The following is a 19,436-nucleotide window of genomic DNA, read 5'->3' as shown; positions in this document are numbered from 1 at the left end:
TGAACATCCATCCCTGGTGGCTTTCAGTTCTGCCCTAACATAGTGAACATCATCCCTGGTGGCTTTCAGTTCTGCCCTAATCAGTTCTGTTTGGTCATCCATGGCTTTCTCCAACGTAGCTATTGCCCAGATAATTGTTAGTCTGAATTCCTTTTCTGACATATTGTCTATGTCGATAGCCATTAGCTCTGTTGCAGAAGGCCCATCTTCTGTATTTTTCTTCTGTTAGGTATTCCTCCTCCTAGTCATTTTGGTAAGAGATGACTGAACAGATGCAGCTGGACTTATCGATTGTGGTGCAGTCAATGTGCACCCTGGAACGCTTCTGTGCAATCAGGATTCCCCAACCAAATGAGAGAAAAAGGAAAAGAAAAAGAAATAGAGAAGAAGAAAGAAAAAAAAGGGGAAAGATAAAAGGAAAGAGAGAGAGAGAGAGAGAGGAAAAAGGGAAGATAAAAGAGAAGGCTCAGCCCAAATGGACCACAAGGTAAGATTTGTGAAGTATACAAACAAAAACAGACAAACAAAAAGACTGATAAAAGTATATGACAAGAGAAAAATATATATATATATAAGCAAAAAAAGGGAAGAACCTCATCAGAAAGAATCCCAAGTATAAGATTTATATATTATCAGGACAAACACAAATTCACAGAAACACTGACAGAAGGAAAAATTGGGAGAATGGTTATAAATTCTCATTGTGGGTGAGGAACGTTATTTTGATTCTTCCTGAATGTATCTTGATGTTTTTGTTAAGGGACTCAACTTTCCTAAGTTACAGGGGGATTAGAAACTGGTTTGCCTATAGAGGTAGCATTGATTGGGGAAAGGGGATTACCTTGAAGTTTAACTCTATATGTATAGTAGAAAATAAAAATTAAAAAAGAATAAACTAGACTAAACTAAGTTAAAATTAAAAAAGAATTAAAAAATTAGAAAAGCAAAAGAAAAACACGGGTGTATTTATCAAAAAGTTCAGGTTAGAAGGTTATTAAAAAATTTGATGTACTGGACATCTCAGTGTGGTGGTAAATACGTTAAAAATTATCTGTATGTATAAAAAAAAAGAACCAGAATATTGGTAAAGCGTTAAAAATAAAAGTTGTATTTATGAAGTAGTGGTGTTTGTTCTCTTGTAGTCTTCTTTTTTTTTTTTTTTTCTTCCTTCCTGGTTGGTTTTCTGGGGGAGGGGCCTGCCACGTGGGTTTTCAGACGATGATGTTCCCTGAGTTAGGTCCTCCCGCTCCCCTCAAGGGGGTGAGCTCTGAGGAAACTGTTTTTTTCAGCCTTTTGTTCTCTGGGGGTTTTTATGTTCTTTCATCTGCTTTCTCTCGCCTTGACAGCTTTTGATGGTTTTTGGAGGTTTAGAGGAGAGCAAACTGCACCCTGACCTCCCTCTCAGAGAGAAGCCTCAGAATGTTTTGCAAAAGCTGCTGGCAGAGTGGGTTCTGAGTCACTGTCCCTGGGGATGCAGGAGTTCCTCATTGTACCCAAAACCAGGGCAGTGGTGGCTGTCTAGGCAGCTCCAGACCGCCAGAGTGGTTCGGACCAGAGATCGCACACTGAGATTTTCCTGCTGTCCCGGGCTGGGAATGTCTGGTTTTTCCGGATGCCAGATCTCCAGGCTAGCGCCTATGAGCACCTGCCACTGGCGTCTTCTGCTCCTGTAGAGATCCAGACGTGTATAATTCTGATCTCAGGCTGATTTCATGGGTGGTCGGAGTTCTTTGGTAGGTAATCAGCTCACTTTAGGGTATAGGTTGAAATGGTGCCTCTTCCTACTTCTCCGCCATCTTGACTCCCCCCAAGATTGCATTTTTTTGATGGCTGCATATTATTCCATTGTGTGTGTGTATGTATGTATGTGTATATATATATATAACACATCTTCTTTATCTAGTCATCTGTTGATGGACATCTAGGTTCTTTCCATAATTTGGCTATTGTGGACATTGCTGCTATAAACTTTTGGGTGCACATGCCCCTTCAGATCACTACATTTGTATATTTAGGATAAATACCCAATAGTGCCATTGCTGGGGCATAGGGTAGCTCTATTTTTTAACTTTTTTGAGGAAATTCCATTCTATTTTCCAGAGTGGTTGCACCAGCTTGCATTCCCACCAATAGTGTAGGAGGGTTCCCCTTTCTCCGCATCCTCCCCAACATCTGTCATTTCCTGACTTGTTAATTTTAGCCGTTCTGACTGGTGTGAGGTTGTATCTCATTGTGGTTTTGATTGGTATTTCCCTGATGCCATGTGATGTGGAGCACTTTTTCATGTGTCTGTTATCCATCTGGATGTCTTCTTTGCATAAATGTCTGTTCATATCCTCTGCCCATTTCTTGATTCAATTATTTGTTCTTCAGGTGTTGAGTTTGCTGAGCCCTTTATAGATTTTGTATACTAGCTTTTTGTCTGATATGTCTTCTCCCATTCTGCCAGTTGTCTTTTGGTTTTGTCAACTGTTTCCATTGCTGTGCAAAAGGATTTGATCTAGATGAAGTCCTAATAGTTCATTTTTGCCCTTTCTTCCCTTGCCTTTGGCAATGTTCCCAGGAAGAAGTTGCTGTGGCTGAGGTCGAAGAGGTTGCTGCCTGTACTCTCCTCAGAGATTTTGATGGATTCCTTTCTCACATTGAGATCCTTCATCCATGTTGAGTCTATTTTCATGTGTGATGTAAGGAAATGGTCCAGTTTCATTTTTCTGCATGGAGCCATCCAATTTTCCCAACAGCAGTTTTTGAAGAGACTGTCTTTTATCCATTGGATGTTCTTTCCTGCTTTGTTGAAGATTAGTTGACCATAGAGTTGAGGGTCTATTTCTTGTATCTCTATTCTGTTCCATTGATCTATGTGTCTGTTTTGTGCCAGTAGCTTACTGTCTTGGTGATGATAGCTTTGTAATAGAGCTTGAAGTCTGGAATTGTGATTCCACCAACTTTGGCTTGCTTTTTCAATATTCCTCTGGCTAGTTGAGGTCTTTTCTGGTTCTGTATAAATTTTAGGATTAGTTGTTCCATATATTTGAACAAAATGGATGAGATTTTGATAGGGATTGCATTAAACGTGTAGATCGCTTTATGTAGCATAGACATTTTCACAATATTTGTTCTTCCAATCCATGAGCATGTGACATTTTTCCATTTCTTTGTCTCAATTTCTTTCATGAACACTTTATAGTTTTCTGAGTATAGATTCTTTGCCTCTTTGGTTAGGTTTATTCCTGGGTATCCTATGGTTTTGGGTGCCACTGTAAATGGGATTGCCTCCTTAATTTCTCTTTCTTCTGTCCTGTTGTTGGTGTAAAGACATGCAACTGATTTCTGTGCATTGATTTTATATCCTGACACTTAACTGAATTCTTGTACAAGTTCTTGCAGATTTGGAGTGGTGCCTTTTGGGATTTCCACATATAGTATCATATCATCTGCGAAGAGTGATAGTCAACTTCTTCTTTGTGATTTGGATGCTTTTAATTACTTTTTTTCTTTTCTTTTCTTTTCTTTTCTTTTCTTTTCTTTTCTTTTTTTTGCCTGATTGTTAAGGCTAGGACTTCTAGTACTATGTTGAATAGCAGTGGTGATAATGGACATCCCTGCCATGTTCCTGAACTTAGCGGAAAAGCTCTCAGTTTTTCTCCATTGAGAATGATAGTCTCACGGTGGATTTTTCATAGATGGCTTTGATGCTATTGAAGTATGTGCCCTCTATCCCTACACTTTGAAGAATTTTGATCAGGAAAAAATGCTGTACTTTGTCAAATGCTTTTCCAGCATCTATTGAGAGTAACATATGGTTCTTGTTCTTTGTTTTATTAATGTACCATATCACATTGATTGATTTGTGAATGTCGAACCAACCTTGCAGCCCTGGAATAAATCCCACTTGGTCATGGTGAATAGTCCTTTTAATATACTGTTGGATCCTATTGGCTAGTATTTTGGTGAGAATTTTTGCATCTGTGCTCATCAAGGATATTGGTCTGTAGTTCTCTTTTGTGATGGGATCTTTGTCTGGTTTTTGGATCAAGGTAATGCTGGCCTCATAAAATGAGTTTGGAAGTTTTCCTTCCATTTCTATTTTTTGGAACAGTTTCAGGAGAATAGGAATTAATTCTTCTTTAAATGTTTGGTAGAATTCTGCTGGGAAGCTGTCTAGCCCTGGGCTCTTGTTTGTTGGGAGATTTTTGATGAGTGCTTCAATCTCCTTACTGGTTATGGTTCTGTTCAGGTTTTCTGTTTCTTCCTGGTTCAGTTGTGGTAGTTTATATGTCTCGAAGAATGCATCGATTTCTTCCAGATTGCCAAACTTGCTGGCATATAGTTGTTCATAATATGGTCTTATAATTGTTTGTATTTCTTTGCGGTTGTGATATCTCCTCTTTCATTCATGGTTTTATTTATTTGGGTTCTTTCTCTTTTCTTTCTGATAAGTCTGGCCAGAGGTTTATCAATCTTATTCTTTTTTTAAAAGCTTTTATTTATTTTTTTGACAGACAGAGATCACAAAGTAGCCAGAGAGGTAGGCAGAGAGAGAAAAGGGAAGCAGGCTCCCTGCTGAGCAGAGAGCCCGATGCGGGGCTTGATCCCAGGACTCTGGGATCATGACCTGAGCTGAAAGCAGAAGCTTTAACCCACTGAGCCACCCAGGTGCCCCAATCTTATTAATTCTTTCAAGGAACCATCTCCTAGTTTCATTGTTTTGTTCTTTGTTTGTTTGTTTGTTTGTTTCTATTTTATTGACTTATGCTCTGATATTTATTATTTCTCTTCTCCTGTTGGGATTAGGCTTTCTTTGTTGTTCTATCCCCAGCTTCCTTAGGTGTAGAGTTGGGTTGTGTATTTGAGACCTTTCTTGTATCTTGAGAAAGGCTTGTATTGCTCTATATTTTCCTCTCAGGACTGCCTTTGCTGTGTCCCACAGATTTCGAAGTGTTGTGTTTTCATTATCATTTGTTTCCATGGATTTTTTCATTTCTTCTTTAATTTCTGTTTGACCCATTCATTCTTTAGAAAGATGCTCTTTTGCCTCCATGCATTTGGGTTCTTTCCAAATTTCCTCTTGTGATTGAGTTCTAGCTTCAGAGCATTGTGGTCTGAAAATATGCAGGGAATGATCCCAGTCTTTTGATACCGGTTGAGACCTGATTTATGACCCAGGCTGTGATCTATTCTGGAGAATGTTCCATGTGCACTGGAGAAGAATGTGTATTCTGTTGCTTTGGGATGGAATGTTCTGAATATATCTGTGATGTCCATCTGTTCCAGTTTGTCATTTAAGGCCTTTATTTCCTTGTTGATCTTTTGCATGGATGATCTATCCATTTCAGTGAGGAGAGTATTAAAGTCCCCTACTATTATTGTATTATTGTTGATGTGTTTCTTTGATTTTGCTATTAATTGGGTTATATAGTTGACTGCTCCCATGTTAGGGGCATAGATTTTTTTAAAATTGTTAGATATTCAGAGTCCCTGGGTGGCTCAGTGGGTTAAGCCTCTGCCTTTGGCTGAAGTCATGGTCTCAGAGTCCTGAGATCCAGCCCAACACCAGGCTCTCTCCTCAGCAGGGAGCCTGCTTTCCCCTCTCTCTCTCTGCCTGCCTCTCTGCCTACTTCTGATTTCTCTGTCACTAAATTAAAAAAAATAATTTCTAAAATTGTTAGATCTTCCTGTTGGACAGCCCCTTTGAGTATGTTATGTTGTCCTTCCTCATCTCTTATTATACTCTTTAGCTTAAAATCTAATGGATCTGATATAAGGATTGCCACCCCAGCTTTCCTTTGATGTCCCTTAGCATGGTAAATTGTTTTGCACGCCTCACTTTTGTTTTTTAAATTGTAGTATAATCAACATACAGTTTTGTATTAATTTCAGGTATACAATACGATGATTCAACGATTTTACATATTCCTCAGTCTTACAACAGTAAGTATATTCTTAATCCCCTTCATTTCACCCACTCTCTTCCATCTATCTTCTAGCAGTCATCAATTTGTTCTCTGTATTTAAGGGTTTGTTTTGTTTTGTTTCTGTTTTTGTTTTTGGTCATTTGTCCCTTTTTTTCTTTGCTCATTTGTTTTGATTAATAGATTCCACATATAAATGAAATCACATGGTGTTCATCTTTCTCTGATTCAGAAATACACACACATCACTTCTACTTCATCCATTATCTCTTGATGGGCTCTTGGGTTGCTTCCACATCTTGGTTATTGTAAATAATGCCGCAATAAACATAGAAGAATATATATCTTTTCGATTCAGGGTTTCATATTATTTTTATTTTTTTAGTTTCTTTTCAGCGTAACAGTATTCATTGCTTTTGAACCACACCCAGTGCTCCATGCAATACGTGTCCTCCCGATTACCCACCACCTGGTTCCTGAACCTCCCACCCCAGGCCCTTCAAAACCCTCAGGTTGTTTTTCAGAGTCCATAGTCTCTCATGGTTCATCTCCCCTTCCAGTTTCCCTCAACTCCCTTCTCCTCTCCATCTCCCCATGTCCTCCATGTTCTTTGTTATGCTCCACAAATAAGAGAAACCATATGATGGTTTCTGCTTGACTTATTTCACTCAGCATAATCTCTTCCAGTCCCATCCATGTTGCTACAAAAGGTGGGTATTCATCCTTTCTGATGGAGGCATAATACTCCATCATGTATATGGACCACATCTTCCTTATCCATTCGTCTGTTGAAGGGCATCTTGGTTCTTTCCACAGTTTGGCGACCGTGGCCATTGCTGCAATAAACAATGGGGTACAGATGGCCCTTCTTTTCACTACATCTGCATCTTTGGGGTAAATACCCAGCAGTGCAATTGCAGGGTCATAGGGAAGCTCTATTTTTAATTTCTTGAGGCATCTCCACACTGTTCTCCAAAGTGGCTGTACCAACTTGCATTCCCACCAAGAGTGGAAGAGGGTTCCCCTTTCTCCACAACCTCTCCCACACACGTTGTTTCCTGTCTTGCTAATTTTGGCCATTCTAACTGGTGTCAGGTGGTATCTCAATGTGGTTTTAATTTGAATCTCCCTGAAGGCTAGTGATGATGAACATTTTTTCATGTGTCTGATAGCCATTTGTATGTCTTCGTTGGAGAAGTGTCTGTTCATATCTTCTGCTCATTTTTTGATATGATTCTCTGTTTTGTGTGTGTTGAGTTTGAGGAGTTCTTTATAGATCCTGGATATCAACCTTTTGTCTGTACTGTCATTTGCAAATATCTTCTCCCATTCCATGGGTTGCCTCTTTGTTTTGTTGACTGTTTCCTTTGCTGTGCAGAAGCTTTTGATCTTGATGAAGTCCCAAAAGTTCATTTTCTCTTCTATTTCCTTGGCCTTTGGAGATATATCTTGAAAGAAGTTGCTGTGGCTGATATCGAAGTGGTTACTGCCTATGTTCTCCTCTAGTATTCTGATGGATTCCTGTCTCACGTTGAGGTCTTTTATCCATTTCGAGTTTATCTTTGTGTATGGTGTAAGAGAATGGTTGAATTTCATTCTTCTACAAATGGATGTCCAGTTTTCCCAGCACCATTTATTGAAGAGACTGTCTATTTTCCATTGTATATATATTTTTTGTTTTGTCGACGATTATTTGACCATAGGGTTGAGGGTCCATATCTGGGCTCTCCACTCTGTTCCACTGGTCTATGTGTCTGTTTATATGCCAGTACCATGGTGTCTTGGTGATCACAGCTTTGTAGTCCAACTTGAAATCAGGTAACGTGATGCCCCAAGTTTTGTTTTTGTTTTTCAACATTTCCTTAGCAATTCGGGGTCTCTACTGATTCCATAAAAATTTTAGGATTATTTGCTCCAGTTCTTTGAAAGTACCAGTGGAATTTTTATTGGAATGGCGTTAAAAATGCTGGACTTTGTCAAATGCTTTTTCTGCATCAATTGAGAGGACCATGTGGTTCATCTCTGTTCTCTTATAGATTTGTTTTATTAGATTGACGTGTGAATGTTGAACCATCCTTGTAACCCAGGGATGAATCCCACTGGGTCATGGTGTATAATGTTCTTAATGTGTTGCTGGATCCTGTTTGCTAGGATCTTGTTGACAATCTTAGCATCCATATTCATCAGTGATATTGGTCTGAAATTCTCCTTTTTGGTAGGTTCTTTGCCTGGTTTGGGGATCAGGGTAATGCTGGCTTCATAAGAAGAGTCTGGAAGTTTTCCTTCCACTTCAATTTTTTGAAACAGCTTCAGGAAAATTGGTGTTATTTCTCCTTTGAAAGTTTCATAGAATTCCCCAGGGAATCCATCAGGTCTTGGGCTCTTGTTTTTTGGGAGGTTTTTGATCAGTGCTTCGATCTTTTTACTAGATATCAGTCTATTCAGACTGTCAATTTCTTCCTGGTCCAATTTGGGGAGTTTATAGTTTTCCAGGAATGCATGTATTTCATCTAGGTTGCTTAGCTTATTGGCATATAACTGTTGGTAATAATTTCTGATGATTGTTTCTATTTCCTTGGTGTTAGTTGTGATCTCTCCCTTTTCATTCATAATTTTATTAATTTGGGCTTTCTCTCTTTTCTTTTGGACTAGTGTGGCCAATGGTTTATCGATCTTATTGATTCTTTCAAAAAACCAGCTTCTAGTTTCATTGATACGTTCTACTGTATCTCTCGTTTCCACCTCATTGATCTCTGCTCTAATCTTGATTATTTCCCTTCTTGCCTGTGGAGTTGGTTTGATTTGTTGTTGATTCTCCAGTTCTTGAAGGTGTAGAGACAGCTGGTGTATTCTGGATTTTTCAATTTTTTTGAGGGAGGCTTGGATGGCTATGTATTTCCCCCTTAGAACCGCCTTTGCTGTATCCCATAGGTTTTGGACCGAAGTGTCTTCATTCTCCTTGGTTTCCATGAATTGTTTAAGTTCATCTTTGATCTCCTGGTTGATCCAAGCATTCTGAAGCAAGGTGGTCTTTCGCTTCCAGGTGTTTGAGTTCCTTCCGAACTTTTCCTTGTGATTGAGTTCCAGTTTCAAAGCATTGTGATCTGAGAATATGCAGGGAATAATGTCAGTCTTTTGGTATCGGTTGACTCCTGCTTTCTGACCCAGTATGTGGTCTATTCTGGAGAAGGTTCCATGTGCACGTGAGAAGAATGAGTATTCTGTTGTTTTAGGGTGGAATGTTCTGTATATGTCTATGAGGTCCATCTGGTCCAATGTTTCATTCAATGCTCTTATTTCTTTATTAATTTTCTGCTTCGATGATCTGTCTATTTCTGAGAGAGGCGTATTAAGATCCCCTACTATTATTGTATTCATATCAATATGACTCTTTATCTTGAGTAATAGTTTTCTTATGTAATTGGGTGCTCCCATATTGGGGGCATAGATATGCACAATTGTTAGATCATCTTGGCGGATAGTCCCTTTAAGAATGATGTAGTGTCCTTCTGTATCTCTGACTACAGTCTTTAGTTTAAAATCTAATTTATCTGATATGAGAATCGCTACCCCGGCCTTCTTTTGAGGCCCATTGGCATGAACGATGCTTCTCCATCCTGATCCAAGCATTCTGAAGCAAGGTGGTCTTTCGCTTCCAGGTGTTTGAGTTCCTTCCGAACTTTTCCTTGTGATTGAGTTCCAGCTTCAAAGCATTGTGATCTGAGAATATGCAGGGAATAATGTCAGTCTTTTGGTATCGGTTGAGTCCTGCTTTGTGACCCAGTATGTGGTCTATTCTGGAGAAGGTTCCTTGTGCACTTGAGAAGAATGAGTATTCTGTTGTTTTAGGGTGGAATGTTCTGTATATATCTATGAGGTTCATCTGGTCCAATGTTTCATTCAATGCTGTTTTCTGCTTCGATGAACTGTCTATTACTGAGAGAAGCATGTTAAGATCTCCTACTATTAATGTATTCATTTCAAGATGAATCTTTATCTTGATTAACTGTTTTATTATGTAATTGGCTGTCCCGTGATGTGGGTGTAGATATTTACAATTGTTAGATCATCTTGGTGGATAGTCCCTTTAAGAATTATGTAGTGTCCTTCTGTATCTCTGACTACAGTCTTTAGTTTAAAATCTAATTTATCTGATATGAGAATCGCTACCCCGGCCTTCATTTGAGGCCCATTGGCATGAAAGATGCTTCTCCATCCCTTCACTTTCAGTCTGGGTGTATCTTTAGGTTCAAAATGCGTCTCTAGTTGACAACATATGAATGGGTCCTGTCATTTTATCCAATCTACAACCCTGTGTCATTTTATGGGCGCATTTAGGCCATTCACACAGAGTGATTTTTGATAGATACCTTTTTATTGACATCGTGTTACCTTTGAAGTCTTTCTGTCTGTAGATGGTCTCTATATTTCTGTTCAATGATATTCTTAGAATTTTTTTTCTTTTCTAGAACCCCCCCTTAATATTTCCTGCAGTGTCGGCTTGGTGGTTGCATAGTCTTTTAAGCCTTGCCGGGCATGGAAACTCTTTATCTCTCCATCCATTTTGAATGTCAGCCTTGCTGGATAAAGTAATCTTGGCAGCATGTTCTTCTCATTTAGTGTCCTGAATATATTCTGCAGCCTTTCCTGGCTTTCCAGGTCTCTGTGGACAGGTCTGACATTATTCTAATGGGCTTTCCTCTGTATGTAAGGAGCTTCTTTGTCCTAGCTGCTTTCAAGAGGGTCTGCCTACAATTATAATTCTTCATTCTTACTATGAGGTGTCGCAAGGACTTTCAAGAATCTATAATCTTGGGGGGAAACTGTTCTGCCTCTAGTACATGAACGCTGTTTCCATTCGTGAGATTGGGAAAATTTTCATAGACAACTTCTTCCACTATATCTTCTAGACTTCTTTCTTTCTCCTCTCCTTCAGGGATTCCAATAATTTTGATGTTGCAACATTTCATGGCATCATTTATTTCCCTGATTCTGTTTTCGTGACTTCTGAGCTGTTTGTTCCAGGCTTCCTCCTGATCCTTTCTCTCTATCTGTTTGTCCTCCAGATCACTAATTCTATCTTCTGTCTCAGTTACCTTAGCTTTTAGAGAATTTTGATTAGATTGGAACTCTCTGAGAGCATTGTGAACATCATCCCTGGTGGCTTTCAGTTCTGCCCTAATCAATTCTGTTTGGTCATCCATGGCTTTCTCCAACCTAGCTATTGCCTGGATAATTATTAGCCTGAATTCCTTTTCTGACATATTGTCTATGCCGATAGCCATTAGCTCTGTTGCAGAAGGCCCATCCTCTGTATTTTTCTTCTGTTGGGTATTCCTCCTCCTAGTCATTTTGGTGAGAGATGACTGAACGGATGTAGCTGGATGTATCAACTGTGGTGCACTCAAGGTGCACTCTGGAACGCTTCTGAGCAATCAGGATTCCCCACCCAAATGAGAGAAAAAAAAAAAAGAAAAATAAAGAAAAATAAAAAGAGAGAGAGAGACAGGAAAAAAAGGGAAGATAAAAGAGAAGGCTCAGCCCAACTGGTCCCCAAGGTCAGATTCATGAGGTATACAAACAAAAACAGACAAACAAAAAGACTGATAAAATTATATGACAAGAGAAAGAAAACATTTACATATAAAAGCAAGAAAATGAAATTCCCTCGACAAAAAGAACGCCACGTATAAGATTTATATACTATCAGGACAAACACAAATACACAGAAAGAGTTGCGGAAGGAAAAGATGGGAGAGTGGTTATAAATTCTCAGTGTGGGTGAGGAAGGTTATTTTGATTCTTCCTGGATGTATCTTGATGTCTTTGTTAAAGGACTCAACTTTCCTAAGATAAAGGGGATTAAAATTGGTTTACCTATAGGGGTAGCATTGATTGGGGAAAGGGGATTACCTTGAAGTTTAAGTCTATATGTATATTAGAAAATACAAATTAAAAAAGAATAAACTAGACTAAACCAAACTAAAATTAAAAAAAAAATTAAAAGTAGAAAAGCAAATGAAAAACATGGGTGTATGTATCAAAAAGTCAGGTCAGAAGGTTATTAAGGAATTTGATGTACTGGACATCTCAGTGTGATGGTAAATAGGTTAAAAAATTATCTATCTGTATATAAAAAAATGAACCAAAATAGTGGGAACTAGTTAAAAATAAAAGTTGTATCTATGAAGTAGTGGTGGTTGTTCTCTTGTTGTCTTTTTTTTTTTTTTTTTTCTTTCCTGGTTGGTTTTCTGGGGGAGGGGTCTGCCACGTCGGTTTTCAGTCAATGACATTCCCTGAGTTAAGCCTTCTCGCGCCCCTCAAGGGGGTGGGCTCTGGGGAAACCAGTTTTTTCAGGCTTTTGTTCTCTGGAGGTTTTTATGTTTGTTCATCTGTTTTCTCTCACTTGACAGCGTTTGGTGGTTCTTGGAGGTTTAGAGGATTGCAAACTGCACCACGACCTCCCTCTCAGAGAGAAGCCTCAGAATGCTCTGCAGAGCTGCTGGCAGAGTAGGTTCTGAGTCACAGTCCCTGGGGATGCAGGATTTCCTCCTTGTACCCAAATCCACGGCAGCTGTGGCTGTTTGGGCAGCTCCAGACCACCAGAGAGGTTCCAAGCAGCGATCACACACTGAGATTTTCCTGCTGGCCTGGGCTGGGAGTGCCTCATTTTTCTGGGTCCGAGAGTTCCTGGCTAGCGCCTGTGAGCACCTCTCCCAGGGGAGGGTGTGGGGCGCACCCATCTCAGGAACACTGTCTGGCGAGGCTCCCAGCCCCTCATGGGAGCCGGACCCCACGCGTTCTCAGGTGCGCTGATGGCTCAGGGACCAATATGCTCTGTCGCACTCTCTCTGGCTCAGTGCCAGGGGAGGCTGTCCTGGGTCTGGGGTCTTAAGCCCCTGTCCCTAACCCCCTGATTCCCACAATTTCCCCCCACGATCTTTTGCTCTTTTTTTTTTTTTTTTGAGTGCTTTCAACCAGACTCCAAGTTAATGCTGGTCCCCAGATGCAGGGCACTCTCGTATTGGGGTATTACTTTCCAATCAGTCACCTCTGGTGGCTCCCTCCCCCTTTTGTTTATCTTCTGATATCAGTCTGGCGCTCCCAGTCCACTTTACCTGCCCACTGGCGTCTTCTGCTCCTGTAGAGATCCAGACGTGTATAATTCTGATCTCAGGCTGATTTCATGGGTGGTTGGAATTCTTTGGTAGGTAATCAGCTCACTTTAGGGTACAGGTTGAAATGGCGCCTCCTCCTACTTCCCTGCCATCTTGACTTCTCCACCCCCTCTCTTTAAATCTGGAGGAGACTTTGGGTATAAAATGACTTTCTTGTAGACAGCATATTGATGGGTTTGGGGTTTTTTTTTTTTTAATCCATTCTGATACCCCATGTCTTTTGATTGGGGGTATTTAGCCCATTTACATTCAGGGTAACTGTTGAGAGATATGAATTTAGTGTCATTGTAATGCCTGTAAGGTGACTATTACTGCATATTGTCTCTGTTCCTTTCTGATCTACTAATTTTAGGGTCTCTCTTTGCTTAGAGGACCCCTTTCAGTATTTCTTGTGGAACTGGCTTGTTGTTGACAAATTCTTTTAGTTTTTGTTTGTTAGTTTAGTTTTTTCTCTCCTCCTATTTTCAATGATAGCCTAGCTGGATATGGTATTCTTGGCTGCATGTTTTTCTCATTTAGTGCTCTGAATATATCACGCCAGTTCTTTCTGGCCTGCCAGGTCTCTGTGGATAAGTCAGCTGCCAATCTAATATTTTTACCATTATAAGTTCAGACTTCTTGTCCTGGACTGCCTTCAGGATTTTCTTTTTGTCACTAAGACTTATAAATTTTACTATTAGATGATGGTCTGTGGACCTACTGTTATTGATTTTGAGAGGGGTTCTCTGTGCCTCTTGGAAATTTGATTTTGATGCTTGTTGCTTTTGCCATATTAGGGAAATTCTCTACAATATTTCTCTCCGATATACCTTCTGCTACTCTCTCTCACTTTCTTCTTCTTCTGGAATCCAAATTATTCTAACGTTGTTTCATCTTATGGTATCACTTATCTCTTGAATTCTCCCCTCGTGGTCCAGTAGTTGTTTCTCTCTCTCTTTGCTCAGCTTCTTTATTTTCTGTCATTTGGTCTTTTATATCACTAATTCTCTCTTCTGCATCATTTATCCTTAGCAGTAAGAGCCTCACTTTTTATTGCACCTCATTAATAGCTTTTTCGATTTCAGCTTGCTTAGATTTTAGTTCTTTTATCTCTCCAGAATGGGTTTGATTTCTCCAGACACGGTTTCTCTATTATCTAGCACCTTGAGAATTGTCATTCTGAAGTCGAAATCTGACATATTGCCTATGTCTGTACTGATTAGATCCCTAGCCTTTGGTACTGCCTCTTGTTCTTGTGTGTGTGTGTGTGTGTGTGTGTGTGTGGTGAGGTTTTCTGCCTTGTTTTTTTTTTCCTAGATAAGAATATATGAAGGAGAGAGTAAAACATTAAAAAGGTGGCAAAGACCCTAGGGAAATATGCTTTAACTAAATCAGAAGAGACCCCAAATTGTGGGGGGAAGAAAGGGGGTAAAAAGAAGTTCAGGGGAAAAAAAGAAAAATATAAAAAAAAAGGAAAATATATATATTACACTGGTGAAGAGAACAGAGTCACAGAGTCACCCACTTAATTCTGGGAGTATTGTGGTCTCTTAGAAGAAACTACCTTCCAAAATTTTATAGAATTATATATATATAATTATTAATTATTATAGAATTATATATAATTATATATATTATAGAATTATTAATTATATACATATATATATTTATATACATATGCATACACAAACAAAATACACAAAATAAGTGTAAACATGAAGAAGGGATGGAATATGACTAAAAAGATGAAATTAAAAAGAAAATTTCTAAAATAGGAGTGGATAAGATAAGTTGGTTTGAAGTATAAAGAAAAAGAAAGTGGAGAGAATTTTCTCAGGCTGGAGACTAGAACAAATCCCTGTGCCTGATTATGGTATATTTTGATCTATTAGAAGAAGTTGTATCCCAGATTTTTTTTTAGAAGAGAAAACCTTGTGTGTATAAAAAAGTCAAGTTAGATACAATGAAAGGTAAAATATGCTTATATTAATGAAGGTTCAAAAATATTTTTATGAAATGTAATGTTAAGATAAACTAGATAAAAATGATAAAAGAGGAAAGATTAAAAATTTTAAAAAATTTTAGCATAAGAAAAAAATAAAATAAAAAAATAATTAACTTTGCAAGACTAAAGAATCAGGGGGAGAAATCCATGAATTCCATGTTTTGCTTTCTCCTCCTCTGGAATTCCACTGTTCTGCTTGGTAAGCAAACTTGGTCTTGGCTGGATTTCTTGCTGATCTTCTGGGGGGGGGGGGGGTCCTGTTGTAGTGATTCTCGATTGTCTTTGTCCAAGGCAGAATTTCACCGCCCTTACCAGGGGCTGGGCTAAGTAATCCACTTGGGTTCACTTTCAGGAGCTTTTGTTCCCTGAATGCTTTCTATAGAGTTCTGGAGGATGGGAATGAAATGGCTGTCTCCCAATCTCTGGCTTGGAGCAGCTGAGAGCTTGGGGCCCCACTCCTCAGTGCGCCCTCGGAGGAAAGCGCTCGATCACTCCTGTCTCCCTGGCCTCTGGCCATGCTCCGAGCTCACCCAGCCTGTGGCCAAGCTTCTCTCTCTCTGGCACACAGCCCTGTCAGGAGTCTCCAAACCCAGCAGATCCCTGCACTCTTCCAGGGGGGTCTTCCCAGATCTTGTGGGGTCCCCACTCAAAGAGCAGTGTCCTGACTGTCCCATGGATCACAGTTTAAGGTAACCCCGAGTTAAGAACTCACTCCTTGGCTCCATTTCTGTAACTGGCTTCACCGCTCTAACACCTGTGAGCTCTGTGACACTCGGACACTCCTGATCCTTCTGTGATCCCGCAGGACCTGAGAACATGCTGTCCCAGCATGGGCTTCACCCCGACTTAGGCTCTGGAGTGATGTCCCTCAGTGGAGCAGACATTAAAAGTTCTGATTTTGTGCTCCATTGCCCAGCTGCTTGCTGGGAGCCGGCCCCTCCCCCCACGGTCTCTCTTCCTGTGTATTCACTTCTCCACAGGTCCTGCCTTTCAGAAAGTGGTTGATTTTCTGCTTCTAGAATTGCTGCTCTTCTTCTCTTCGATCTCCTGTTGGATTTGTAGGTGTTTGGAATGGTTTGATAAACTAGCTCATCTCCTGCTACCTAATGTCATCTCAGCCTGCTACTCCTCTGCCATCTTGACTCCTCCTCCTGCATTCATTTGTAGAAAATCTAGCACCTGGTCCTAAATTAAGGAGTACATCTTACCTAATATTAAACCTAATAGTGGCATTTTGTGTAATGGGGGAAGAGGTGAGGTCATGAGCACGTTTTCACAGGCTTCTCACCTATGAAACTTCATCTCTCTCCAGCCTTTGTACATCGTCCTTCTATGCAAGTTGTATTTACTATCTAGAGAGTTTCCATGATTCTTGATTTCTCCAACGTTATCATTCAAAGATAATTTTTTGAATTTATAAAAGGTCCTATGATACTTACTTATGGCCTTCATTTTTCTAATGTTGATGTGTTACCAGGATTCGCCACTGAAATGTTAATACTGTTCTGATGTTAAAAAAAAGAAAAGAAAAAAAGAAAGAAAAAGGAAATATATCCAAAGCAGATGACATTGTGATTGAAATGCACAGCTGCAAAGACATCTGCTTGAGTAAATTTAGAAAAATGATTAGGTTTTTTCCCCTTAAAGCATTTCTTTGTTATCAAGCATCCATCAGACATATCAAAATGGCTAGTATATTTTTGAAAACTTTTTCAAGTCTGTCCTAAAGTGAAATTCTCATATAAAATGATTTATAATCAAGTTTAACATATTAAATCTCCTCACTTAACAGATATTTGGAAAGAAAAGACTATTAGGAAATCTTTCTGGAGGAGAAAAATATGTTTTTGGTGTCTACAGTAATATAGCATCTGGAAAATGAGGACATTGGGTTTCTTGTTTCTTAGATGTTGAGTTTGGCATTTCATCCTTAGGGAGGGGCATCCTTTTTTTCTTATGAATTTTAGATAGATGCAGATTCTCAGGAGCACAGCATACATATTGAGTGAATTCAAAATTTTACGGTAAGAGTTGATATAAAAATTTAATTTTTTAGATCATAGCTGTCTTTTTTTAAGAAAATAAGTATGCAAAGATCAATAAAAATAGACTATGTCACAGAAGTTCACTGGGGCTGGCTCTCTATGGCAATATCCAAGTGAAGATCCACAGTGTGTCTAGCATACAAAAAGATCTTACTTCTGAGGACAGGCACAATGAGCTTATCTGATAGGAAAATTTGCATCAAAAGTTGAATTTTTGCACATATTAAAATTAATAGAATAATCATGAGAACTAGGACTGATGTGCAGGCACAAGATAATTTAGTCAACCTGAAGAAACCCCAAATCCTTCTGAACTGAAAAACTCTGATGAGTGACAATTAGAAAGTAAAATACCTTAACTTTTAGACTATCTGGAAACTAAGAATTGGCAGTTCTAAACATACAGAAACATTCCAGTATGGATGTTCAAAAGGTAAACAAATGATCTCTGATAGCAGAGACAGAATTTGGGGGCAAGAAATGGTTAAAATTAGATGGGGGAAGATCTACCAGGCATTCTCCTTTGTGTCTGGTAGCAACACCCATGTAAGAGGAGTTGAAGGGAATCACAGTGGATAGGTGGGGCAGATTATGATTTCATAAACAGTGAATAAGCTCTTTAAGAAGACAGGGAGGTCTCTTTATATTTTAGAAAGATTTTGAGGGAAGAAGGGTAGAATTTTAACATTTGGATTCATAACACATTAGTTAAATTGAAAACATTGTACTAAACAACATTCCTGAAAAATGCTCATGGAGATATTAATGAACAAATGATTTTGTTTATTCCACAAATAGTGATTGACTGCTGACCCTGAGCCTGTGCTGGGTATAAGCCCAAGAATGAGGAATGGTAGAATCGTTTGATAAGTATTTAACATCAATAATGGCAGGAGTTGCAGTTTTCACATGGCCCTCGATACAAAAATTTTCTGCAAAATAGAAAAGAATGGGAAGTAGAAAACTATGTGGTCATCACAGTTTAATGGTATGACTTGTTCAGTAAATATGTTTGGTTTGATTTTGTGTAAATTGTATCCAATTTGTGTAAATTGGATACAATTTACACAAAACAAAACAAAAATCTGAAATTCTCCTGCAGACAACATCAAGAGTTGCTAAGTGTTTCTCTCATTCTTTGGGACCTTTTGGTCTCTCATTTCCCGCACTCAGTCCTGGTTTCTTGGGCTCTGTCTTCTGGAACACGTGAATTCAATTTTCTGTCATCAGGAAAACATGATCCTTTCTGGTATGTGACCTATGGATGGAATTATAAAGCTCTAAAGCCCTGCACTCTTCCCTGGTTAGAATCTTGAAACACATACCCAGTTCATATCAGGTTCCCCATTTGTTACTGAGAAAGGGTCTTAAACACCTGGGGCTCTCACATTATCTTCTTTTTAAAAAGTGCCCACCCAGGGGGGCCTGGGTGACTCAGCCCATTAAGCATGTGCTTTCAGCTCAAGTCCTGATCCCAGGGTCCTTGGATGATAATTGGCCTAGAGACAAGATGGGGCTCCCTGCTCAGTAGGGAGACTGATTCTCCTTCTCCCTCTGTCCCTACCCCTCTCCCTCCACCCATCCTCTCCCCCTGCTCTCACTCTCTCTTTCAAATAAATAAGCTAAAAACAAAACAAAAAAAAAGCAAACAAACAAAAACCCAACTCTGCCCCAAATCATCAAAGGTACATGCTATGTTTTCTACTGGAAACACCCACCTAGGACATCACAAAGCATTCTTTTGAGTATCATTATGGGTTCCTGAATGTTTGTTTATTCAAAGTCTTATAATCCATATCAGTCATTCTGATCTTGCTAGACAGTCACACTGGGTTGTCTCCAGCATCTGGTGGTATTCATTTTCCAGGGCTGCTACAACAAAGTACCACAAACGAGGTGGCTTAAAATAACAGACATTTATTTTCTGATTTCTTAAGTTTGTAAGTCTAAAATCAAGGTGTTGGTGCTCCCTCTGGACAACTCCCTGACAGAATCCTCCCTTGTTTCTTCTAGCTTCTGGTGGCTCCAGGGATCACTTGGCTTATGGCTACATGACTCCAATCTCTGCCTCTGTTTTTACATGGCCTTCTTTGTGTCTTCTCCTCTTCTGTCTCTTATAAATAGAAGACAGTCATTAGATTTAGGGACCACCCAGATCATCAAAGATGATTTACCTCGAGATCCTTAATTACATCTATAAAAATCATTTTTCTAAGAAATAGTCACAATTCCATGTTCCTCAGGTCGGATGTGGACATTTCTATCATCCAGGCATGCAAACACATTTCTTCTAGTTGTTAGAGCCTTTCTGTTTTTA

This window comes from Meles meles, chromosome 15 (assembly GCF_922984935.1).
Source record: "Meles meles chromosome 15, mMelMel3.1 paternal haplotype, whole genome shotgun sequence".
Taxonomy (NCBI): domain Eukaryota; kingdom Metazoa; phylum Chordata; class Mammalia; order Carnivora; family Mustelidae; genus Meles; species Meles meles.
The sequence above is the reverse complement of the archived record's forward strand: the minus strand, read 5'-3'. Positions refer to the sequence as shown.